Source organism: Gorilla gorilla, chromosome 11 (genome assembly GCF_029281585.2).
Source record: "Gorilla gorilla gorilla isolate KB3781 chromosome 11, NHGRI_mGorGor1-v2.1_pri, whole genome shotgun sequence".
Taxonomy (NCBI): domain Eukaryota; kingdom Metazoa; phylum Chordata; class Mammalia; order Primates; family Hominidae; genus Gorilla; species Gorilla gorilla.
This window is the reverse complement of record NC_073235.2, coordinates 28,986,941-29,013,166: the sequence shown is the minus strand read 5'-3', so window position 1 is coordinate 29,013,166 and position 26,226 is coordinate 28,986,941. Positions and strand designations below refer to the sequence as shown.

Here is a 26,226-nt window from a genome sequence, read left to right as displayed (position 1 = left end):
GGTTACAGTGCATAATCTTTTTAAAAATAAGTTGCTGGCCAGGGTCGGTGGCACATGCCTGTAATCCCGGCACTTTGGGAGGCCAAGGCGGGCAGATGACGAGGTCAAGAGATCGAGACCATCCGGCCAACATGGTGAAACCCCGTCTCTACTAAAAATACAAAAAATTAGCTGGGCGTGGTGGCGCATGCCTGTAGTCCCAGCTACTTGGGAGGCTGAGGCAGGAGAATCGCTTGAACCCGGAAGGCAGAGGTTGCAGTGAGCCAAGATTGCGCCACTGCACTCCAGCCTGGCGACAAAGCAAGACTTCATCTCCAAAAAAAAAAAAAAAAAAAAAAAGTTGCTGGAATTGGATTGCTAGTACTCTGTTGAGGATTTTTTCATCTTTATTTTTTAGGGGCTATTGATCTGTAGTTTTATTGTGATGTCTTTGTCTGGTTTTAACATCAGAATATATTGGCCCCTCACAGAATGAGTTAGAAATGTTCCATCTTCTATTTTTTGGAAAAGTTTGTGAAGAATTTGTATTAATCCTTTAAACATTTGGTGGAATTACAATTGAAACCATCTGTGTCTGACATTTTCTTTGTGGAAAGTTTTTCGATAGTTTGTTTATTTGTAGGAATTTCTGCATCTCATCTTAGTTATTGGATTTGTTGGCACACAATTTAAACGATTCCCCTATTATCCCTTTTATTATTGTAAGGTCAGCATTGATTCCCTCTCTTTTATTCTTTCTTAATTTTTATTTTATAGAGACAGGGTCTTGCTGTGTCACCCAGGCTAGAAATCAGTGGCTTGATCATAGCTCACTGTAGCCCCGAATTCCTGGGCTCAAGTGATCCTCCTGCTTCAGCCTCCTGAGTAGCTGGACTACAGGCATAAGCCACCACGCCCAGCTCATTTTTGTTTTACTTTTTTGTAGAGCTAGGGTCTCACTATGTTTCCCAACCTGGTCTTGAGCTCCTGGCCTCAAGTAGTCCTCCTGCCTTGGCCTCCCTCGCCCCCCCCCTTTTTTTTTTTTGAGACAGAGTCTCACTCTGTCATTCTGGGTGGAGTGCAGTGGTTCAATCATAGCTTGACTGCAGCCTTGACCTCCTTAGGCAATCTCACTATGTTGCCCACACTGGTCTGAAACTCCTGGCCTCAAGTGATCCTCCCACCTTAGCTTCCCAAAGTGTTGGGATTACAGGCATGAGCCACCACGCCTAGCCATGCCTGGCTAATTTTCCTTTTTTTTTTTTTTTTTTAGAGATGGAGTCTTGCTATCTTGCCCAAGCTGGTCTCCATCCTCCTGCCTCAGCCTCCCAAAGCGCTGGGATTACAGGTGTGAGCCACTGTACCGGGCCTCTCTTTTTTATTCTCGACTTTAGTAATTTGCCTTCTCTCCTTTTTATTGGTCAGTCTAGCTGAAGGTTCAGAAATTTGGTTGATCTTTTAAAATAATCTATTTTTACTTTTATTGATTTTCCTTGATTTTTTTCTATTCTGTTTTATTTATTTCTGCTTTAATCTTTATTATTTCCTTTCTGCTTACTTTGGATTTTGCTTGCTATTTTTTTTTCTGTTTCTTAAGTGGAAGTTTCAATTCCTGATTTGAGATCATTCTTCTTTTTAAGTATAGTTGTGGTTTGGGGGGCTTTTTGTTTTTGGTTTGGAATGAGGTCTTGTTATGTCGTCCAGGCTGGTCTCAAACTTCTGGACTCAAATGATCCTCCTGCCTCAGCTTTCCAAGTAGCTGCAACTACAGGCATGAGCCACCATGTCTGGCTAATATAGGTGTTTATAGCTGTACATTTCCCTGTACGTACTGATTTCACTGCATCCCATAAATTTCTGTATATTGTGTTTTCATTTTCATTTATTTCAAGTACTGTTAAATTTTCTGATTTCTTCTTTGACCCATTTGTATTTAGGAGTTGTTTAATTTCCACATATTTATGAATTTCTCAAATTTCCTTCTATTATCGATTTCTAATTTCATTCCATTTTGATCACAGAACAGACTGTGTGTGATATCAGTCCTTTTAATTTTATTGAGGCTTGTTTTATGGTTTAGCATTTGATGTATCCTGGCAAATGTTTCACGTGCTCTTCAGAAGAATGTGTGTTCTGCAGAGGTCTGCAGCTGTAGCTTGTTCAGCCTTCTGTTTCCTTGCTGATCTTCTGCCTAGCTGTTCCGTCCATTATTGAAAGTTGGGCACTGAAGTCTTCAACTGCTTTTGTTAAGTTGTCTGTTTCTCCCTTCAGTGTTACCAGTTTTTGCTTCATGTGTTTTGGTGCTCAGTTGTTTGGTACATTATATTTATAATGGTGTGTATTCCTGATGGATTGATTTTTTTAGTCATTATAAAGTGTCCTTTTTTGTCTTAAAGTCAACAACCACTTATCTTAAAGTGGGGAAGTCCAATCTTTTGGCTTCCCTGGGCCGTGTTAGAAGAATTGTCTTGGGCTATACGTAAAATACAATAATGATAGCTGATGAGCTAAAAAAAAAAAATCTCATAATGTTTTAAGAAAGTTTACAAATCTGTGTTGGGCTGCATTCATAGCCATCCTGGGCCACGGGTTGGACAAGCTTGACATAGGGGAGGGTAACATTGTGTGTACCATTGAGAAGCTTCCTGGAGAGACATGACCATGGGAACCGACCTGAGAAGTTTACACAGGCAGTGGAACAGAGAAGCAGGGGTTCTGCTCCCGCACACTCCTCCAGCCCTCCGCGTGCCCTGCAGCCCACCTTGCTTCACCACCACCTGTTCTCAGGTAGCCCGTGCACTCTCTCCTGTGTGCTTTGAGTTGGTGTTCCTTGTGTCTACTGTTCTTCCCTTTCCCTACCTCGCTAACTCCTACGTCTCATCTCACTAAAATAAGATGCATGTGGCCGGGTGCGGTGGTTCACGCCTGTAATCCCAGCACTTTGGGAGGCCAAGGTGGGCAGATCACGAGGTTAGGAGATGGAGACCTTCCTGGCCATCGTGGTGAAACCTTGTCTCTACTGAAATACAAAAAATTAGCCGGGCATAGTGGTGTGTGCCTGGAGTCACAGCTACTCGGGGAGGCTGAGGCAGGGAAATAGCTTGAACCCGGGAGGTGGAGATTGCAGTGAGCCGATATCATGCCACTGCACTCCAGCCTGGCGACAGAGCAAGACTCCATCTCAAAAAAAAAAAAAAAAAAAAAAAAAGATGCGCATATCGGTGCTTTCCAAAATCCAGTCATTGGCAAGCCACATTTAAGATGCTCTCCACATCTAAGCACTATTTGTGATTCAAATCAGTTTTAAAACTCGTTCCTTTAGCCTCACTCTGAGCAATCATATTGGTGAAAGTTTGGTTTTCTCATTATATTTTTTTGTAATGCACATTTAGATGCATAAGTAAAAAATTAAAAATTGGTCCACATTCTACTTCAAATCATTTTGCATGTGATACATATGCCATACTTTTAACAAGACCTGTAGCCTGCCTGACGCACAGGGAACACTGTGAAAGATCTTTTCTTGCTGTAATTAACATCTGTGTGGGTTAGCTGCAACTTACCTGCCGTGAAGCCCTTCTGGTTGACCCCAGGAAGTCTCACTCCGCTCCCTCCCCTGCACTACTTTGAACATGTCTCCAATTTAGTGTTTTCTTATACCATAGACGTTGTAGTTGTTCACATGTCTCTCTCTCCGTTAGACTGTGAGCTCCCTGAGGGCAAAATGATGTCCTTTTCTCTTTTCCCAGCATCAATAATGGTACCTGGACAAATAGTAAGCATTCAGTAAAGTTTTGTTGAATGAGTTTCCATAACTGCATTGTAGTATAATTTCTCTTTCTGTGTGTCTTTTCTCTGATGAGACTGTTCTAGGAATTTTTATGCCACTCAGTGCCTGCTCACAGCAGGTGTCCAGTAAACTCATGCAAGAATGACTGTATGAACAGATGAACAATGAACAAATGTCAGATATGTCACTCTCAGCCCTGCAGCTGGTAGCAGTTCCCCAGAATCTCCATCTTCCGATGGTGGTCCCCACCTGTGTCATTGTTATAGAGGCTGTCACTACTGGTCATGTTCCAGGGTGAACCCAGCCTGTCTTATTGCTCTGTAATCCATCTTCCTGTGGAATCTGGTAATTAGCATGTTAATGAGCCCACAAGGAAACAGTGTTGCAAGAAGAGAGGTTGTTTAGCTGGATGCAGTTGCTCTTGCCTGTAATCCCAGCACTTTTGGAGGCTAAGGCAGGAGGATTTCTTGAGTCCAGGAGTTTGAGACCAGCCTAGGAAACAGAGAGAGGTTGATATCTGCAAAAAAAAAAAAAAAAAAAAAAAAAAAAAAAAAGTAAAAATTAGCTGAGCCTGTGGTCCCAGTTACTTGGGGGCTGAGGTGGGAGGATCACCTAAGCCCCCAGGGGTTCGAGGCTGCCAGACCCTGTCTCAAAAAAATAAAATTCATTTAGGGAATCAGGACAATCCTAGGATGAAATGCAGACTGTGACAAAAGAATCCAGCCATATGAAACCAGCTCTCTGAGAAAGGGTGGGGATGAGCCTGTGGACTTCGCACCCCTGATTGAACTAAGTCAGCTGTGACAGGCAGTAATCCTTCCATGCCCCGCCTCAGCGGTAAGGTAGCATGTTTACCACCTGTACCACGAGGGGAAAGTTCACCCCTGGCACCCACCAATAGCGTGAAAGACTTGGGCTTATTCCGTGAGTTACATAGTGACTGAGGAGATCCATTCCAATAATGGGGTGCACATTGTAGCAAAACCAGGCCAATACTAACAGTTAAGTGGGTAATTATCCCTTTAATTAATCCTCCCAAACCATTCCCCCTGGAAGGATTACAGCCTGTCACGCTGACTTAGTTCAAGCCAGGGTGCAAAGTCCATGGATCCCTTTAAAGCATGAGCATTTCCTGTAATATGAGATTTGGTCACCCAGTGTTGTTTATTTTTTGGAGTCCAGATTACTATTTTTTTTTTTCTTTTGAGACGGAGTCTTGCTCTTGTCATCCAGGCTGGAGTGCGATGGCGTGATCTCAGCTCACTGCAACCTCCGCTCTTGGGTTCAAGCGATTCTCCTGCCTCAGCCTCCCGAGTAGCTGGGACGACAGGTGCCTGCCACCACACCCAGCTAATTTTTGTATTTTTAGTAGAGATGGGGATTCACCATGTTGGCCAGGCTGGTGTCGAACTCCTGACCTCCAGTGATCCACCTACTTCGGCCTCCCAAAGGGCTGGGATTACAGGCATGAGCCACTGCACCTGCCCAGATTACTATTAACGTGGAGAAAGGTAAAAGGGCGATTGTCTACCAGAAGGGTCTGTTTTCCATGAACATGGACCACTGGATCCATATGGGGGACACGGCCAGATATGAAGGAGGGTCTGTTTCCAGAGGAGACACCTGCTGAGAATTGTCGTCTAACCCTAGTAATTATTGGAACTGTTAAACCAATTTACTAGAGATCATCCAATCTTGAGCGCCCCCCTCCTTAGGATCCAAAGTAACCTCTCTTGTTCATTGCAGGGTTCACACTTAAGTAGATGCCTGGCTGTAGGAAGCTTGTCTGGCTTAGGAGAGGGGAAGTCTTACTGTTCATAGTAATTTGGATTTAGGCCAGGTAGGGTGTTGTTTGTAGAATTCATGGGCAGCACTCTGAGTTTGTCTTTTCTAAGTTTCCAGTAAGTCCAGGCAGCTGTGGCCCCTTGAATTGTCTTAGTATTAGTATCATTGCCCCTGAAGAGGACTTTGTCGGAAGCTGTCCTAAGGAACAAGCAGATGGAGTCAGGACTCCCTTAAGCTGCTCAGGGCTTGCCACACCATTGTGTTGCATTCAGCCTGTCGTCTGATAAGCCCACTTCTACATCCCCAGCTGACCAAGACCTTTGGCCTCAGCTAACATTTTCCATTGACAGTCTGCCCAAACCCTTAAGACCCTGTGCTAACATAGGGTCAGCAGCCTTCCAAGCCTTAAAAATCCCCGTCAACAAGGTATCTGTGGGCCAGGGTCCAAAGCCTTCACTGGGGATCATTCCCACCTTTCTCACTAATTGTGCAGGATGCTCTTGCAGGGACACCATTTTTCCATTCCATACTGGGGGGGGCAGCCAGCCATTGAGTTTCAGCCCTTTAGGTGGAGCTCCCTCCCCGCCGGAACACTCTAGACAGCCAGCCAGCCCCTTTTTCTTTGGTTCCTGGGTTAGGAGAAACAGGGCCACAGGGCGAGAGAGATGTTTTCTCCTCCAGGCAAGAGTTGTCCCCTCCTTCTTGGTCCTCCCTTTTTGTCTTCTCAGTTTTTATTACTTTGCTGTGGTCACCGGCAAAGCTGGTGGTGGATTGATTGCCACTTGTCACTGTCATGGTGGTGTCACTCTGCCTTTCCTCTAGAGGACACCAGCTCTCTTCCACAGGGTCCTACCCTCAGGCTCTTCCTCCCTGGGAGTTCAAGCCCCTGTCTCCTGTCCAGCGGCATCCTGGTAAGAAGCAATAGAGCTTGACCCATGTTTCGTGGTTTGGAGCACCTGTTCAGTAGGACAGCCACCATCTTCAGAGTCCTGGGAGGGGCAGGGATATGACCTTCCTTGCCTTTAGTCACTTTAAGTAATGCTTTAGCTGGCTTAGCACAAGGGTTGGGCACAGCAGGTCCCAGCAGCAGAGGTATCGCTCCAGTTGTGCTTAGGAGACCAGCCTTGGCCTGATGTCTCTGCCTTGTCAGTTCATTCACCTGCTATCACAGTCTCCAGGGACGAGGGCATCCTCTTCTCTAAGAGTTCCCTAAACCAACAGGACACTGTTAGGGAGTCAGGGGTAGTCTGCTCTCAGTGCAGGTACATGCCATCCTCCCCTTTTACTATTCAGGCCCAAATGTCTTATAGTGTCCAGCAACTGCCTAGTGGAGGACTCAGGCGGGTGGACTGACCTCCCTCCTGGGCAACCCCAAACCTCCGCCCCAAAGATCAGTTCCAGTGTGTGGGTTCATTCAAATACTGGTACTACCACTTGCCCAAGCTAATGAGTGTCTGGGGGAAACCAAAAAAATATAGAGTGCCATACAGCACACAGCAGTGCTATACAAACTGAGTGGAAAGCTCCCAAATTCTGAGTTCCAACCACTTGGGACTGTCTAGGATTCTTTTGCCAATTGATTGTCCTACTGGCTGGGCGGCCCCCATATCAATTTCTTAACCATTTCCAAAATCCTCCCCTTTCTTCACCACCATTTGTAGTGAGTTCAAGGGATTTTGAGACTGGCTGGGCACAGTGGCTCATGCCTGTAATCTGAGCACTTTGGGAGGCCGAGGCATGAGGATCACTTGAGGTCAGGAGTTCAAGACCAGCCTGGCCAACATGGTGAAACCCCGTCTCTACCAAAAATAAAAAAATTAGCCAGGCATGGTGGTGCACGCCTGTAATCCCAGCTACTCAGGAGGCTGAGGCAGGAGAATCGCTTGAACCCAGGAAGCAGAGGTTGCAGCGAGCTGAGATCATGTCACGGTACTCCAGCCTGGGCAACAGAGTGAGACTCTGTCTCAGAAACAACAGGGGGATTTCAGGACTGACCAAGAAAAAAAGATCTGACCGTTACTTAGCAATAGCAAACGATGAGCTTTATTTGGCAACACTTCGACAGGGTGGCATGTAAGAGAAGTCCCATGAGGGACGAGGCCATCCAGAGGTTACAGCCCCAGGATAGCCACTCAGAAGTACGGGAGGGTAGGGGACTTAAGGAGGAGGGGACTGCCAGGGAGGGGCTTATGTGTCAGATGACGTGACTCAGCAGCACCATGTATCTGGATCCAATTTCTGAAGGGCAGCTGCGGCTTGGAGTCTTGTACTACCAGGTTTATTTTGTCTGTGGCTAGCAGATGTTGGGTGCAGTTTCATGGGGCATGCAAAGCAGACAGGCTCTAAATGGCTAAAAATTAGTTTATATGGGCTATGTTTGAAGCTATTGGATGTGTCAAACTTTGAGTTTGGTGCCTGTGGATTTTTGAAATCTGCCCTGAAGAAGTAAACAATAGAGGGGCAACACAGAGAAGCTATCTGACTCATTAATACAGCACTGCCTGATCAGGAAACAGAGGACACAAATTAACAATATCAGGAGGCCGGGCGCAGTGGCTCATGCCTGTAATCCCAGCACTTTGGGAGGCCGAGGCAGGCGGATCACGAGGTCAAGAGATCGAGACCTCCTGGCCAACATGGTGAAACCCCGTCTCTAATAAAAATGCAAAAATTAGCCAGGCGTGGTGGCATGTGCCTGTAATACCAACACTTTGGGAGGCCGAGGCGGGTGGATCACGAGGTCAAGAGATGGAGATCATCCTGGCCAATGTGGTGAAACCCTGTCTCTACTAAAAATACAAAAATTAGTTGGATGTGGTGGTGGGCGCCTGTAGTCCCAGCTACTCAAGAGGCTGAGGCAGGAGAATCACTTGAACCCTGGAGGCGGAGGTTGCACCACTGCACTCCAGCCTGGCGACAGAGCGAGACTCTGTCTCAAAACAAAAGATCAGGAATAAGAGAAGGAATATCACTATTCTGTATATATTGGACAAAAAATATTATGAAAAACTTTATGCCAGTAAATTTGACAACCTAAACAAATTCCTTATAAAACACAAACTACTAAAGCTAACTCAAGAAGAAATAGCCTGAATATGCCTATATGTATTTTTAAAAACTGAATTTGTAGCTAAAAACCTTCCCACAAAGAAAAGTACAAACCAAGATGTCTCTACTAGAGAATTCTAAACGTTTAAGGAAGTCATATGGTTTGGAAATGAGGAATAAACCAGTCTTTATTCACAAACAACATGATTATGTAGAAAATATGGAACCTGCAGAAGAATTCTTAGAACTAATAAGTTAGTTTAGCATAGTTGCAGGATACAATGTCAATAGCAAAATTCAGTCATATGTCTGTGAACTAGCAACAAGCAATTGGAAATTAAATGTTTAAAAAATAGCATCTCAGCAAGGAGACAGGCTGAAGAAAAAAATTTAAATATATAAAATGCATCAAAATTTTGAAATGTTTATGAATAACTTTGGCAAAAGATGTGTAAGTCCTCTGCATTGAAAGATACAGTTACTGTGAGAAATTAAAGACCTAAATAAATAGAGGGGTATGCTATGTTCATGTTTCAGAAGACTCAATATTGCTAAGATATCAGTTCTCCCAAATTGATCTACAAATTTACTATAATACCAATCAAAGTACTAGCAGGCTTTTTTGTAAAATTCGATAAGCTGATTCTAAAATGTATATGTAAATGCAAAAAAATCTAGACTAGACAAGATAACTTTGAAAAATAAGTTTAAAAGCTGCATGAATTACATCATTTAAAGATTTATAAAGCTTCAGCAGTGAAAACAATGTGATGTTGGCATAGAGACAAAGAAATCAATGGAGCGGATTATCAATGGAACAGATAGGTGTCCAGATAAGACTCATGTACATATGACTTTTGCTAGAGATGCCAAGGCAATTCAATGAGGAAAGGATGATAGTCACAAGAAATCTTTACAACTGGATATATAAAAAATTAAACCTCTGACTAACTTAGCTCACACCACACACAAAGAAATAAATGGATCACAGACCTAAATGTAAGAGCTAAAACCATAACACTTCTAGGAGAAAATCTTCCTGACTTTGAATTTGACAGGAGTTTTAAAATATGACACAAAAAACCCTATAAAGGAAAAAATAAATTGGACTATTTCAAAATTAAAAACTGTCACTCTTCAAAAGACACTGTTCGTTTTCAGTTGGCATGTAAGGAGCTTAGCAGTCATCACCCCCAACCTCACAACAAGAAAAACGCTGAACAGACTGAAAATCAACAACTTTTCTTGATCCACCAGAGATCTGAGGCCACAGGGCAAACTGCTGTCCTCAAAATGGAGAGACAGAGAAGCACATACAGAGAACCAGAACTTACTGGAGCAGAGGCCTAGGAGTAGAAAACTCCACAGGAACCAGTACCGGGGTAGGGAAACTTAAAACTTAATTGATGATTTGCTGGGCACTCCATGAGAGAGTTAAAAATACCAGGGGAGCCAGTCTTACAGGGTCCCACACAGTTTTTTGTTTTGTTTTGCTTTACCAAGTTGTCACAGTAAAGATCAGAGAAAAATTCCCTGCTACTTCTGGCAGAGGAAAAGAAAAGTAACCCAGAGCATTCTCTTCTTAACAAAGTCTGTCCTCAGGAGAAACTGTTTTACCAGAGCCTGACATGTGGGAAGAGAAATACCCAACTCTAGCCTCCTCTAGGCTTCCTGCCCACCTCCAGCAGGGAAAGACAAATGAGAAGCCCTTGTGCTGGTCACAGCCCCAGCAGAGGTTCATTAAAAGACCGAGACCTATAGAATGCTTCCTCTCCCTCCACCCCTCACTAACACATCAACAGGGCTCCTGTAATAATGAGAATACAACTGAACTGCACATCTCAGACCTGATTTATGAAGACTCTAGGGAAACCCAAAGACAACAGGGAAGCCACAGACAAGAACACCAAAGTAAATGTTATCCTCTGACACCTACAGCTAGAGCAAACGGTAAACACAGCCCAACTCCTAGCCAGATAGAATTCTGTATTCACCAAATTATCCTTCAAAAGTGAAGGAGATACTGGAAATACAATAAAGGTTTGTTGTTGTTTTTTTTTAAGTGAAGGAGAAGTAAAGTACAGAAAGCCTCACAAAAGGCTTGTATACCTCAGTTTCTTTTGCCCAACACATCATGTTTTATAAGAGACAAATACACTTTGAATAGACAGAACAAACATCAGAATAAGACAGATATGGCAGAGATGCTTGAATTATCAGACAGAAAATTTTAAATAATTGATTAATATGCTAAGGACTCAAATAAGAAAAGTGGCTAACATGCAAGAACAGAGGAGTAATGTAAGTAGAAAGATGGAAATGCCTAAGAAAGAATCAGGTGCGATGGCCAGGTGCGGTGGCTCACACCTGTAATCCCAGCACTTTGGGAGGCTGAGGAGGATCACTTGAGCCCAGGAGTTCGAGACCAGGCTGGGCAACATAGTGAGACCTTGTCTCTATAAAAAGAAAAAAGGAAAAAATCAAAACAAAATGCTAGAAATAAAAATAAACACTGTAACTGAAGTGAAGAATGCTTTTAGTGGAGTCATCAATAGATGGGACATGGCCAAGGAATGAATCAGTGAGCTTCAAGGAATGTCAATAGAAACTCCTAAAATTGAAATGCAGAGAGGAAGAAATAATGGAAATGATGGGATAGAATATTCAAGAACTGTGGGACAAATACCAAAGGTATAAAAGGATAGTGTACACATAATGGGAATACCACACAGAGAAGAAAGAAACAGAAGAAATACTTGAAGTAATAACAGAACTTTCCAAAATTAATGGCAGACACCAAACCACAGGTGTAGGAAGCCCAGAGAACACCAAACAGGATGAATACCCCAAAAAATCTACACCTAAGAATATCTATTCAAACTGCAAAAATCAAAGACATGGGAAGAATATAGAAAGAAGCCAGAGGGGAAAAACATCTTATCTGTAGAGGAACAATGGTAAGCATTATATCATGCTTCACATCAGAAACTGCACCCAAGAAGAGAGTGGTTTATGGGATTTAAAGCGTTGAAAGAAAAAAAACCCATCAACCTAGAGTTCTGTATTCACCAAATTTTATCCTTCAGAGGTGAAGGAGATACTGGAAATACAATAAAGGTTTTTTTTTTTTTAAGTGAAGGAGAAGTAAAGACTTTATCAGACAATCAAAAATTGAGAGAATTTGTCACCAGTAGACCTGCCTCGCAAGAAGTGTTAAATTCTTCAGAAGGAAAGGGAAATTATGTAGGTCAGAAACTCAGATCTACATAAAGAAAGGAAGAGTGTTAGAGAAGAAATAAATGAAGGTAAAATAAAAATTTAGCTTTATCATTTTTAACTAACAGGTAAAAGTTTTTTCAGTTAATAATAGTGATTACAGCTTATGGATAAATGAAATGAACGACAGCAGTGTTATAAAGATGGAAGAGAGGAATTGAGAATACTTTTTCATAAGGTATTTGCACTACCCATGAAGTGGTAAAGTGTTTTATGAAAGAAGACTTGAATTAGATGTAAATATTTACTGCAAAGTCAAGGGAAACCACACACATTAAAAAACCCCACAAGTATAATTTGTATGATAAGAGAGCAGTAAAAAGGGAATAATATAAAATGCTTGATTAAAACCAGAGAAAGCAAAACACACACACAACACACACACACACACACACACACACACACACACACACACAACCTGAAAAGGCTAGAAAGAACAAAACAAATCAAGGGCAATGAATAGAAATGGAAGAAATATACTTTAAATATAAAGAAATAGATTAAAAGTAAAGGGATGGAGATAGTATACTATGTTAACACTAATCAAAAGACAGCTGGAGTGGCTGTGTTAATTTCAGGCAAAGTAGACTTCCTCAGAGCAAGGAATGTTATCAGGGATGAAGAGGGGCATTGCATAGCCATAAAGGGGTCAATTCTCAAAGATGATATAATAATGTTTAAAGTGTGTGCACCTAGCAACACGGTGTCCCAAGATGAGGCAAGAACTGATAGAACTGCAGGGAGAAATAAACAAACTCATTTTTATGTTGGAGACTTCAGTACCCCTCTATTTAACAGATCCAGCTGGCAGAAAACTAGCAAAGACATAGTAGAACTCAACAGCATCATCAGTCAACTGGATCTAATGGACATCTATAGAATACTTCATCCAATGACAGCAGAATACACATTCTCAAGCTCACTTGGAGCATTCATTCACCAGGATAGACCACATTCTCAGCCATGAAACGCACCTTAATAAATCTAAAAGAATGGAAATTATACAAAATATGATCTCAGACCACAATGGAATTAAACTATAAATCAATAACAGATAGCTAAAAACCCCAAAATATTTGGAGATTAGGCAACACACTTATGACATGTTGGGACAAAGAAGAAGTATCAAGATAAATTTTAAAATATTTTCAATTAAATGAAAATGAAAATACAACTTATCAAAATTTGTGGGATGCACCAAAAGCAGTGTTAGAGGGAAATTTAGATCACTGAATACATATATTAGAAAATGAGAAATATCTAAAATCAGCAATCTAAGCTTCCACTTTAGCAAACTAGATAAAGAAGAGCAAAGTAAACCCGAAGTAGGGAAGAAAAAAAGATAATAAAAATTAGAGGAGAAATCACTGAAATTGAAAACAGGAAATCAATAGAGAAAAATCAACAAAACCAAAAGCTAGTTCTTAAAAAGATTCACAAAAGGGTTAAAACTCTATCCAGGTTAACTAAGAAAAAAAAAGAGAAGACCCAAATCACTAATATCAGAAGTGAAAAAGAAATCATCACTACTGATTCCATCCTGGCTAACATGGTGAAACCCTGTCTCTACTAAAAATACATTAGCCAGGCGTGGTGGCAGGCGCCTGTAGTCCTAGCTACTCGGGAAGCCGAGGCGGGAGAATGGCATGAACCTGGGAGGCGGAGCTTGCAGTGAGCTGAGATCGCACCACTGCACTCCAGCCTGGGCCACAGAGCAAGACTCCGTCTCAAAAAAACAAAAACAAACAACAACAACAACAAAAAAAACAACCAAAAACTAGCCAGGTGTGGTGGCAGGTACCTGTAATTCCAGCTACTTGGGAGGCTGAGGCAGGAGAATCACTTGAACCCAGGAGGCAGAGGTTACAGCGAGCTGAGATCGCACCATTGCACTCCAGCCTGGGTGACAGAGTGAGACTCTGTCTCAAAAACCAAAAACAACAACAACAACAAACACTTCTTCCAGAAAAAAGAAGCAGAAGGAATACTTCTGAACTCATTTTATGAAGATAGCATTAGCCTAATACCAAAAGCAGACAAAGACATTACAAGAATGGGAAACTGCAGACTGACTGATATGTCTCATGAACATAGACGCAAAAATCATCAGTAAAATATTAGTGAATCAAGCTGGGTGCTGTGGTTCACACCTGTCATCCCAGCAGTTTCGGAGGCCAAGGCAGGCGGATCGTTTTGAGGTCAGGAGTTTGAGACCAGCCTGGCCAACATGGTGAAATGCTGTCTCTACTAAAAATACACACACACACACACACACAAAATCTGGGTGTTGTGGTGTGCGCCTATAATCCTAGCTATTTGGGAGGCTGAGGCAGGAGAATTGCTTGAACTTGGGAGGTGGAGGATGCAGTGAACTGAGATCGCACCACTGCACTCCAGCCTGGGTGACAGAGAGAGACTCCATCTCAAAAAATATATGTGTGTGTGTGTGTGTGTATAAATATATATATATTTATATATATAAATGTGTGTGTATATGTGTGTGTGTATATATATACATATATATATACACACACACACACACACACATATATACACACACACACATATATATATATGTGAATCAAATCCAACAGTGCATAATGCATAAGGGGAATTACATACCATGGCCAAATAGGATTGATTCCAGATAGGCAAGTCTGGTTCAACGTTTGAAAATCAATTAATGTAATCCATTATATCAACAGGCTAAAGAAGAAAACCCACATGATCATATCAATAAATGCAGAAGAAGCATTTGACAAAATCCAACACCCATTTATAACAGAAACTCTCAGAGAACTAGGAATAGACTTCTTCAATTTGAATAAAGAACATCTACAAAAACCCTACAGTTAACATCATACTTAATTGTGAGAAACTAGATGTTTTCCCACCAAGATCAGTAACAAGATAAAGGATGTCCTTTCTCAGAACTACCATTCAGAATTGCACTGGAAGTCCTAGTTAATGCAATAAGACAAGAAAAGGAAATGAAAGGCATACAGATTGAGAAGGAAGAGCTAAAACTGTTTTTGTTCACAGATAATGTGATTGTCTATGTAGAAAATCCCGAAGAATTAAAAACAAAAACCTCCTGGAATGAATAAGTTATTATAGCCAGCTTGCAATCCAGCATTGCAATTTTCATTTTCATTTAGTTGAAATGAATAAGTGATTATAGCAAGGTTGCATATTAATCACAAGGTTAATATGCAAAAGTCAATTGTTTCTTCTATACCAACAATAAACAAGTCAAATTTGAAATAAAACATAGGCCAGGCACAGTGGCTCACACCTGTAATCCCAGCACTTTGGGAGGCTGAGGCGGGCGGATCACCTGAGGTTGGGAGTTCAAGACCAGCCTGACCAACATGGAGAAACCCCATCTCTACTAAAAATACAAAACTAGGCGGGTGTGGTGGCACATGCCCATAATCCCAGCTACTCAGAAGGCTGAGGCAGGAGAATTGTTGAAACCCAGGAGGCAGAGATTGCGGTGAGCTGAGATTGTGCCATTGCACTCCAGCCTGGGCAACAAGAGCAAAACTCCATCTCAAAAAGAAAAAAATAAAATAAAAACACAATACCATTACATTAGCACCCCCAAAAATGAAATACTTAGGTATACATTGAACAAAATAAGTAAAAGTTCTATATGAGGAAAACTACAACACTTTGATGAAAGAAATCAAAGATCTAAATAAATGGAGAGATATCCATCCCATCACAGAGATCTTGACTCAGTGTTGTCAAGATGTCTCTTCTGCAATTTGATCGATTCAATGTAATCCCAGTCAAAATCCCAGCAAGTTATTTTATAGATATTGGAAAACCGATTCTACAGTTTTTTATTTTTTGAGACAGAGTCTTATTTATAAAGTCACCCAGGCTGGAGTGCAGTGGTGCAATCTCGGCTCACTGCAATTTCTGCCTTCCAGATTCAAGCGATTCTCTTGCCTCAGCCTCCTGAGTAGCTGGAATTACAGGTGTGCACCACCACACCTGGCTAACTTTTTGTATTTTTAGTAGAGACGAGTTTTGCTGTGTTGGCCGTGCTGGTCTCGAACTCCTGGCCTCAAGTGATCATCCCATTTCAGCCTCCCAAAGTGCTGGGATTACAGGCGTGAGCCACTGCGCCCAGCGGTTCTAAAGTTTATATGAAAAGGCAAAGGTGCCAGGATAGCCAACACAATATTGAAGGAAAAGAACAAATTGAAGAACTGATACTGATGTCAAGCCTTACTATAAAGCTACAGTAATTAAAACAGTGTGGTATTGGTGAAAGAACTGACAAATAGATCAATGGAACAGAACAGAGAGCCCAGAAATAGACCTACACAAATAAAGTTTGCTGATCTTTGCCAAAAGAGCGAAAGCAATTCAATGGAGAAAGGATAGTCTTTTCAACAAATGGTGCTAGAACCGCTGGATATCCACATGCAAAAATGAATCCATTGCTGGGTGTGGTGGCTCACACCTGTAATCCCAGCACTTCAGGAGGCCAAGGAGGGCGGATTGCTTGAGTCCACAAGTTCGAGAGCAGCCTGGGCAACATGTTAAAACCCCGTCTCTACAAAAAATACAAAAATTAGCTGGGCATGGTGGTATGCGCCTGTAGTCCCAGCTATTTGGGAGGCTGAGGTGGGAGGATGGCTTGAGCGCAGAGGTTGCAGTAAGCTGAGAGCACACCCCTCCACTCTAGCCTGGGGGACACAGCCAGACCTTGTCTCCAAAAAAAAAAAAAAAAAAAAAAAAGCATACACAGACCTTACACCTGTACAAAAATTAACTCAAAATGGATCATAGACCTAAATGAAAAATGCAGAACTATAACTTCTAGAAAATGTAGGAGAAAATCTAGATGACCTTGGGTTTGGCAATGACTTTTTAGATACAACACCAAAGGCACAATCTATGGAAGAAAATATTGATAAGCCGGACTTCATTAAAATTAAAAACACATGCTCTGTGAAAGATAGTTTGGAAAATGTAAAGACATGCCATAGACTGGGAGAAAATCTTTGCAAAATACCTATATATTTGGATGGGTGTCCAAAACATATAGATACACACACAAAATCTTACAACTCAACAGTAAGAAAACATACAATCCAAAATGTAAAAGAGGCAAAAGATCTGAACAGACATCTCATCAAAGATATACAGATGGCAAATATACTTATGAAAAGATATCCAACATCAGATGTCACTAGGAAATTACAAATTAAAACAATGAGATGCCACTGACACCTATTAGAATGACAAAAATCTGAAACACCAACCACACCAAATTTGGCAAGGGTGGGGAGCAACAGGATCTCTCATTCATTGCTGGTGGGAATGCAAAATAGAACACAGCCACTTTGGAAGGCAGTTTCTTACAAAAGTAAACATAGGCCAGGTGTGGTGGCTCACACCTTTAATCCCAGTGCTTTGGGAGGCTGAGGCAGGAGAATCACTTGAGCTAGGAGTTCAAGACCCTCCTGGGGAGCATAGCAAAATCCCATCTTCACAAAAACAAAAGAACTACACATGCTTTTACCATAAAATGTAGCAATCATACTCCTTGGTTTGTATCCAAATGAGTTGAAAACTTGTGTTAATATAAGAACCTGCACCCACACAGATATTTAGAGCAGCTTTATTCATATTGCCACAAGTTGGGAGCAACTAAGATGTCCTTCAGTAGTTGAATAAATAAACTGGGGTACATCAAAACAATGGAATTTTATTCAGCAATAAAAAGAAATGAGCTATCAAGCCACTAAAGACATGAAAGAATCTTAAATGCTTATTGCCAAGTGAAAGAAGCCAATCTGAAAAGGCTACCTATTGTGTGATTCCAACTACATGACATTCTGGAAAAGGCAAAACTATGGAGATAGTAAAAAGATCAGGCCGGGCGCGATGGCTCACGCCTATAATCCCAGCACTTTGGGAGGCCGAGATGGTGGATCACAAGGTCAGGAGTTCAAGAGCAGCCTGGCCAAAATGGTGAAACCCCATCTCTACTAAAAATACAAAAATGCTGGGTGTGGTGGTGGGCACCTGTAATCCCAGCTATTCGGGAGGCTGAGGCAGAGAATTGCTTGAACCCGGGAAGCAGAGGTTGCAGTGAGTCGAGATCGTGCCACTGTACTCCAGCCTGGGTGACACAGTGAGACTCCGTCTCAAAAAAAAAAAAAAGATCAGGGATTGGGTGGAGGCAGGAAGGAAGGGAGGGATAAATAGGTGGAGAGAATAAGATATTTTTAGGGCAGTGAAATTATTGTTTATGATGCTGTGATGGTGGATACATGTCATATGTTTGTCAAGACCTATACAATGGACAACACAGAGTGAGCTCTGATGTAAACTATGGACTTTAGTTAATAATATATCAATACTGACTCGTCACTTATAACAAATGTACCACACTAATACAACATGTTAATAATAGGAGAAACTCTATTGGGGTTAGGAAGGCATATGGGAACTCTCTGTACCTTCTATTCGCTTTTTCTTTCTTTTCTTTTTTTTCTTGAGATGAATTCTCATTCTGTCGCCCAGGCTGGAGTGTAGTGGTGCAAACTCGGCTCACTGCAACCTCCACCTCTGGGTTCAAGTGATTCTTCTGCCTCAGCCTTCCTAGTAGCTGGGATTACAGGCACCCCCCACTAAGCCCAGCTAGTTTTTTGTGTTTTTAGTAGAGACGGGGGTTTCACCATGTTGGCCAGGCTGGTCTTGAACTCCTGACCTCATGATTCACCCACCTCGGCCTCCCAAAGTGCTGGGATTACAGGTGTGAGCCACCGTGTCCAGCCACCTATTCACTTTTCTATAAACTTAAAACTGCTCTGAAAAATAAAATATGTTAATACGTTAATTTTTGTTGTTGTTTTTTGAGATGGAGTCTCGCTCTTTTGCCCAGGCTGGAGTGCAGTGGTGCAATCTTGGCTCACTGCAACCTCCACCTCCTGGGTTCAAGTGAGTCTCCTGCCTCAGCCTCCCAAGTAGCTGGTATTACAGGAGTATGCCACCACACCCAGCTAATTTTTGTATTTTTAGTAGAGACGGGGTTTCACCATGTTGGCCAGGCTGGTCTTGAACTCCTGACCTCAAGTGATTCACCTGCCTCAGCCTCCCAAAGTGCTGGGATTACTTAAGGCATGAGCCACCATGCCTGACCTAAAATCTGTTAATTTTTTTAAAGTGTGACAACCATGCTGCCCTCCTTCCCCCAGTTCATTTGCTGTTTCGCTGCATCTGGAAGCTTCACAAGATACTAGGGAGTTTTTAAACTAGAGCCTAATCTCCTTTAGTCTTGGATAATTGGGAAGCAAAGTCCTCCCCAGGAAGGGGGACAGTCTTGAACAAACTGCCAGTCTCCTTCTCAAGACATTTGCGAAATTTGGAAGCAGCAGGGGATAGGAAACTAAGGAGCAGAGTTAAAACTGCCAAACGGAAGAATGACTCTCCTACATCTTTGGGATTGACAAGACAGACTTACCAGGCACTCAGGCTGTCCCATCAAGCATTTGAAACCTGATATGGACTGATTATAACTAAAACTGCAGCCCAGCTTCATCCCAGTTTTGTTGTTAATTAAACCCGAAAGGGCAGACTTTCCTGACAAGAAAATAATATAATATTTGGTTGCTATGGTTCCTTTATAAATTGTCTTCTGCATACTGTGGAAATTACAAGACAGGCAAATAAAAAGGAAAATAGAACCAATAGTCAAAAGAAAAAAAGCCAATAGACATAGACCCACAGATGATCCAAATGTTGGATAAGATAATAACTATAGCAATATATTAAAGAAAATAGAAGAAAAATGGGGAAAATAGGTGAAAAGATGGAGAATTTTTACAGAGAAATGGAATCTGTAGAGAGGAATCAAGTGGACATTCTAGAATTGAAGGGTTTATCATCTGAAATTATTAACTGATTGGCCAAGTTTCACAGGGTTTGGACACATGAGAAGACAGAATTGATGAACTTGAAGAAAGATAATAGAAAGTACTCAAATTATAGCATACAGAGAGCAAAAAGAGTAAGGGTAAGGAGGGATGGGATAGCCAAGTACAACCACTCATATGAAGTCCTCTGTCCTATTTGATTTTTTTACCACATGGTATGTATAACTTGTTTTTGGCATGTGTGTGTGCTGTGGCCTGCTGAAGGCTCCTGGGGCCTCAGAGTCCACACTGTGGCCCTCACACTTACTGTCCAGGGTGGCGGGACAGGTGCACAGGAAAGAACACTGGACACCAAGCCAGGGGACCTGGTTTTAGGCCTAGCTCTCCCACCAAGTTGTGTGTGACCTGGGTTTTCTTGCCCAAATGAGGGACAATTGATGAATGTGAGGCCAATTGTGGGGTGAGGTGACGCCCCCCAAACAGCATAGTTTCTCTGTAGGCAGGTGGCCTGGAGCCCATGTTATAGCACACACACGTGATCCCAGAGAGCTGTTGTCCCTCCCTCGTCCACCACCCTGATAATAGACCTAGAACTCCATCTGCAGCCAGCCATGAGGACCCTGCTGGCCCATGGCCCACCCCACTCAGCCCCACCCTCTGCCAGAACTGGCAGGAAGCCTGCCTCCCACCTCAGCCCCGCTAGACTCCTGCCCAGTTCCCCACTCCACTGAGGTCTCTCCAGGGCCAATGTTAACTAAAGGGACCCCTCCTGAAGTCAGGCAGATTTGGAGGCACATCCCCATTCTGTCTGTATTCGCTGTGTACATCTCTGAGCCAGTTACATTAGGGGGCTAACATGGGAAGGCAAGAGCACGCATCTCTTAAGATCACTTAGAGGGTCCAGCATAGTTGCTCACACCGGTAATCCCAGCCCTCTGGGAGGCCAAAGCAGGCAGATCACTTGAGGCCAGGAGTTAGAGACCAGCCTGGCCAACATGACGAAATACCATCTCTACTAAAAATACAAAAATTAGCCGGCCATGATGGTGCACGCCTGTGGTCCCAGCTACTCAGGAGGCTGAGGCGTGAGAACCACTTGAACCTGGGAGGCAGAGGTTATAGTGAGATCGCACCACTGCACTCTAGCCTGGGTGACAGTGAGACTCTGTCTCAAAAAAAAAAAAAAAAAAAGTCACTTACAGGATTAAATCAAACAATGCATATAAAGGGCCTAGAACAGTCCCCTGCCCATGGACCAGGTCCAGGTGAACAGAGCCTGGTTTAAGAGCCTCAGGGCACTAGAAAGATTATGGTGTGCTCCCCTCCCCTACATACATAATTTAAAATTAGTAGCCACAGAATAAGTGCAGTGAAGTCCACCAAAATTCTGACTTTTCCCGTGATGACTACTTTGACATCTTTTTTCTTGGCAGATTGTTTTAAAACTCATTTTTTCAACTGTGCAGTGCTCTTACGTGTTTGCTTGCTCAGCCCTGAGGCAGGACTGCAGCCCTGTGGGTGGGGAGTCTCCTGAGTGGAGAGGCCAGGGGCTGCCCACCCGACTCGTCCAAACTAGGCCAAGCCCTGTGGAGCCCCCAGCAGGGCAGGGCCTAGCCCAGAACCCACCTGAGGAACCTGTGGGGGGACAAGGCTGAGGTTGGCTAATGATTGACCCACACCAAATATTGACAGAGCCTAGGTCCTGCCACTGCCCAACCATGCACCACTCCTCTCCCTGACCCGCCACCTGGCTCCATGTCCCACGGGACACAGCAGGGACTTTGGAGCCTGCTGCATTCCTACCCAGACTCCTCCAATAGCAGTGATGTAGGGAGCCCCCCAGAGGCTCTTTTCCCTTCATCAGAATGGAGTCGGCAGTTCCTCCCTTGGTTGCTCTGTGAAGCCCCAGGTCACTGTGGGTCAGGTGCCTGGCATGGGCCTGCAATGAAGGTTCTCAATATGGCCTGGTACCCTAGCCCTCTACCCACAGCCTCCCCAGCATGGCCCCAGAGCTGGGTGCTGTTTCTTTCCTAGGACCTGGCTCCCTGCTTAGCCTCTCTTGGCCTCCCTGAGGCTTAGTCAGCCTGTTCCTTCCACAGCCTCCATGGTCTCCCCCAGCTTGCCCTGGTCCTTTTGGCCTTGTTTAGTTAGCAGTTTCTCATCTGTCCTTCCCATAACTCGTCCCCCAGGCTAAGCTGGTGGGGGCTTCTCAGGGGACTGAACCCCCAGGCCTCGGCTCCGGCAGCCCCATCACAGGGCTCTCTGCATATTGCTGCCTTCCGCTGGAGAACTGAATTCTTCCACTCTCACCAATGGCTTTAGCCTGCACTGATCTCTCCCTCCTCCAAAGAGATTTTAGCCATAGTGACCATTGCGTCCTGGGCTCTGCGTGAAGGGTCAGGAAGAAGGGGAGGGAGGCGTCTACCCAGGGCCAGCTCCAGGCACCAGGCCTTGCAGGGGTTGGCCTTCCTTTCATCCCCACAGCCACTGGGGATAGACGGGGATGAGCCCAGTTCTTTTTTTTTTTTTGAGACGGAGTCTCGCTCTGTCGCCCAGGCTGGAGTGCAGTGGCACAATCTCGGCTCACTGCAAGCTCCGCCTCCCGGGTTCACGCCATTCTCCTGCCTCAGCCTCCTGCGTAGCTGGGACTACAGGCGCCCGCCACCACACCCGGCTAATTTTTTGTATTTTTTAGTAGAGACGGGGTTTCACTGTGTTAGCCAGGATGGTCTCGATCTCCTGACCTCGTGATCCGCCCGCCTCGGCCTCCCAAAGTGCTGGGATTACAGGCGTGAGCCACCGCGCCCGGCCGAGCCCAGTTCTTAGACAAGGAAAAGAAGGTGCAGGAGGGCCAGGCAGTAAGGCTGGGGGCACCAGCTGGGGAAGGGCCACTGAGCCCAGGGCCTGGGTACCTTCTCTGCAGCCAGGCTGCCATCTGACATCAGCTCTCAAATGTTGCGGTAATAAGAGATCACTCTTCAGCCCATTGAGTCTTTAATTTCTTTTCACGTCCTTTTATTTTTGTCAGTGAAAAGGCTCTGTTAAAGCAAGCTTGTGTAAAGCTTCTCTTCTACCATTTGTGTGTCCCTGGGCCTTGTCTGACCCATGCGCCTGTCTGGGCTCAGCTCTGGGCCCAGAGGTGGCACTCAATAGATATGGTCAATGGATAAGCTTAACCCAGCCTGTCCCCGACACTGCTCACCTGCTTCGTGACACACCCCCACGCACGCCAGGCCTGCAGCCTCCCAAGAGACTCTCCCTCATCTGCCTCCAGAAGGCCCAGCATGTGCCCCCTGGGGAAGGGTGTCTCCTCCTCGACTGTGCCCTCAGCCGTGCACTCTAAAGCTGGGTGTTGTCATGGACATACAGAGTGGAATCCTAGACACGGGAGACTGCGAAAGGTGGAGGGGAAGGGGCGAGGGTTGAAAATCACCTATTTGAGTACAGGGCTCACTGTTTGGGCGATGGCTCCACTAGAAGCCCAGACTCCACCACTGCATAATCCATGCAAGCAAGAAATCTATACTCACACCCCTAAATCTACAAAAACAAAAAACATGTACAAATCAAGGATGGGGAGCCAGGCGTGGTGGCTCATGCCTGTAATCCCAGCACTTTAGGAGGCTGAGGTGGGCGGATCACGTGAGGTCAGGAGTTCACGACCAGCCTAGCCAACATGGTGAAACTGTGTCTCTACTAAAAATACAAAAATTAGCTGAGATTTGTGGCAGGTGCCTGTAACCCCAGCTACTGGGGAGGCTGAGGCAGGAGAATTGCTTGAACAAGGAAGGCAGAGGTTGCAATGAGCTGAGATTGTGCCACCGCACTCCGTCCAGCCTGGGTGACAGAGTAAGACTCTGTCTCAATCAGTTAATCAATCAATCAATCAATATGGGGCAAAAAGGATGTTTCAAAAGACAGGGGCAGATGGGGCATGCTCTCCCTGCCGACCTTGCAAGGAGCTGCCTGCACCTGAGTCTGTCTGGAGACAGCCGCTTTCACAGAGCCAGAGGGCAGAGCTTTCCACACTCAGGAGCCAAGGGATGTGGGTGCTTCCCTCCAGGAGGTACAGAAGTTCTAGCCTGGCTGCATGGCACAAAATATCATAAAATGAGTTGGGTGGGTTTTGTTCTTTTTCCATTTGGGGGAGGAAACTTGTTTAAGATGGGAACTAACTGTTCTTTAAAACTTTGACAGAACTCGCACACAAAGCAGCATGAGACAGAAGCTTTTGAAGGGGAGTGGAATGGCTTTTACCGGCACTGCAGTTTTCTTCTTGCACCAGTGTTAGTATTTTATATTTGTTCAGGAATGTGTGTATTTCACCTAGGCTTTCAAATGTATTAGCTTATAGTAAAATCATTGCTACGCCCCGTCACTCTTTCTAATCTGCATTTTTCATAGATCTGCCTCTCTGCTTTTGATGTTATTTCTTGTGTTCATGTCATCATTTGCACCTCTCTTACACTCATTTCTGCGTCCTTATCTTTATATTTCCCTCCTTCTTGTTTCTTTGGGTTTGTGTTACTCACTTTCCAGCTTCTTAAGTAAGATTTTTATGTCACTTGCTCTCTTCCCAGTTTCGTATGTATGTATGTATTTATTTATTTAATTATTGAAACAGGGTCTCACTCTGTTGCCCCAGCTGGAGTACAATGGCACACTCACAGCTCACTGCAGCCTCAACCTCCTGGGCTCAAGAGATCCTCCTGCCTCAGCCTCCCGAGTAGCTGGGACCATAGGTATATGCCGCCGTGCCTGGCTAACCTTTTGATTTTTTGTAGAGAGAAGGTCACTTTGTTGCCCAGGCTGGTCTTGAACTCCTGAGCTCAAGTGATCCTCCCTCCTCAGCCTCCCAAAGTGCTGTGATTACAGGCGTGATCCTGCATCTGGTGTTTTTCCAGCTTCTTAAGTAAGGATTTCATGTCACCTGCTGTATTAGATTGCAAGGGCTGTTATAATAAAGTACCACAGACTGGGTGTCCTAAATGACAGAAATCCATTGTTTCACAGTTTTGGACGCTAGAAGTTCAAGATTGAGGTGTCAGCAGGGTTGCTGCCTTCTGAGGGCTGCAAGGGTGAAGCTGGTCAAGGCTGCTGTCCCAGCTTCTGGAGGTTGCGGGCCGTCTTGGGAGCCCTTGGCTTGTAGCTGAGTGGCCCTGACCTCCGCCTTCATCTTCATGTGGTGTTCTCCCCGTGTGTTCACGTTGTCTTCTCTCCGTTCATGTCTGTGCCCCAATTTCTCCTTTTTATGAGAACACTAGTCATTTTAGGGGTCCACCCTATTCCAGAATGACCTTGTCTTTTTATTTATGTATGTATTTATTTATTTATTTTTTAGACAGAGTCTCGCCCTGTCGCCCAGGCTGGAGTGCGGTGGCCTGATCTCGGCTCACTGCAACCTCCGTCCCCTGGGTTCAAGCGATTCTCCTGTCTCAGCCTCCTGAGTAGCTGGGATTACAGGCACCCACCACCACACCCAGCTAACTTTTGTATTGACCTTGTCTTAACTAATTATATCCTCAGCAATCCCATTTCCAAATAAGGTCACATTCCGAGTTTTTGGAGGTTGGGGCTTCAGTGTGTGAATTTTGGGAGGACACAATTCAACCCGTGACCCTTCGTGATGGTTAATTTTATGTGTCATCTTGGCTAGGCCTCAGTATCCAGATATTTGGTCAAACATCTTTTTGAATGTTTTCTGGGCAGATGTTTTTTTGGATGAGATTAACACTTAAACCAGTGGACTTTGAGTAAAGCAGGTTATCCTCCATAATGCAGGTGGGCTGCATCCAATCAGTTGAAGGTCTTAATAAAGGCTGACTCTACCCAAGAAAGAAGGAATTCTGCCAGCACACTGCACTCAGACTCAAACTGTGGGTGTTCCCTAAGTCTCCAGCCTGCAGGCCCACACTGCAGATTTTAGACTTACCAGCCTTCACAATTATGTGAGCTGCTTCTTTGAAATAAATCTCTCTCTCTATTCGGTCAATTTCATTTCCCTGGAGAACCCTGAATAACATGTATTTGCTTTTAACTTTTTGTTTCTGGATAAGAATATTTACTTATTTATTTTGAGGCGGAGTTTCGCTCTTGTTGCCCAGGCTGGAGTGCAATGGTGCAGTCTTGACTCGCCACAATCTCCACTCCCTGGGTTTAAGTGATCCTCCTGCCTCAGCCTCCCAAGTAGCTGGGATTATAGGCGCCCACCACCATGCCCAGCTAATTTTTGTATTTTTAGTAGAGATGGAATTTCACCATGTTGGCCAGGCTAGTCTTGAACTCCTGACCTCAGGTGACCCACCCATCTTGGGCTCCCAAAGTGCTGGGATTACAGGCATGAGACACCGCGCCCAGCCTGGATAAGTATATTTAAAGGTATAGTTTCCCTCCTGGTGTTGCTGTAGCTGTGAAACACAAATTAACATATAATCCTTACAATTTCTT

At 44.0% G+C, this 26,226-nt stretch overlaps 1 long non-coding RNA gene across 1 annotated transcript in view; it reads left to right on the top strand.

The window, feature by feature from the left end:
• The window catches only part of LOC129532208 (uncharacterized), a 37,652-nt gene extending 13,372 nt beyond the window's left edge, over nt 1-24,280 (top strand). The window contains exon 3 of the long non-coding RNA XR_008677852.2: nt 23,977-24,280. This is a non-coding gene — a long non-coding RNA (uncharacterized lncRNA). The remainder of the gene's footprint in view (nt 1-23,976) is intronic.
• The last annotated feature ends 1,946 nt before the right edge of the window (nt 24,281-26,226 follow it).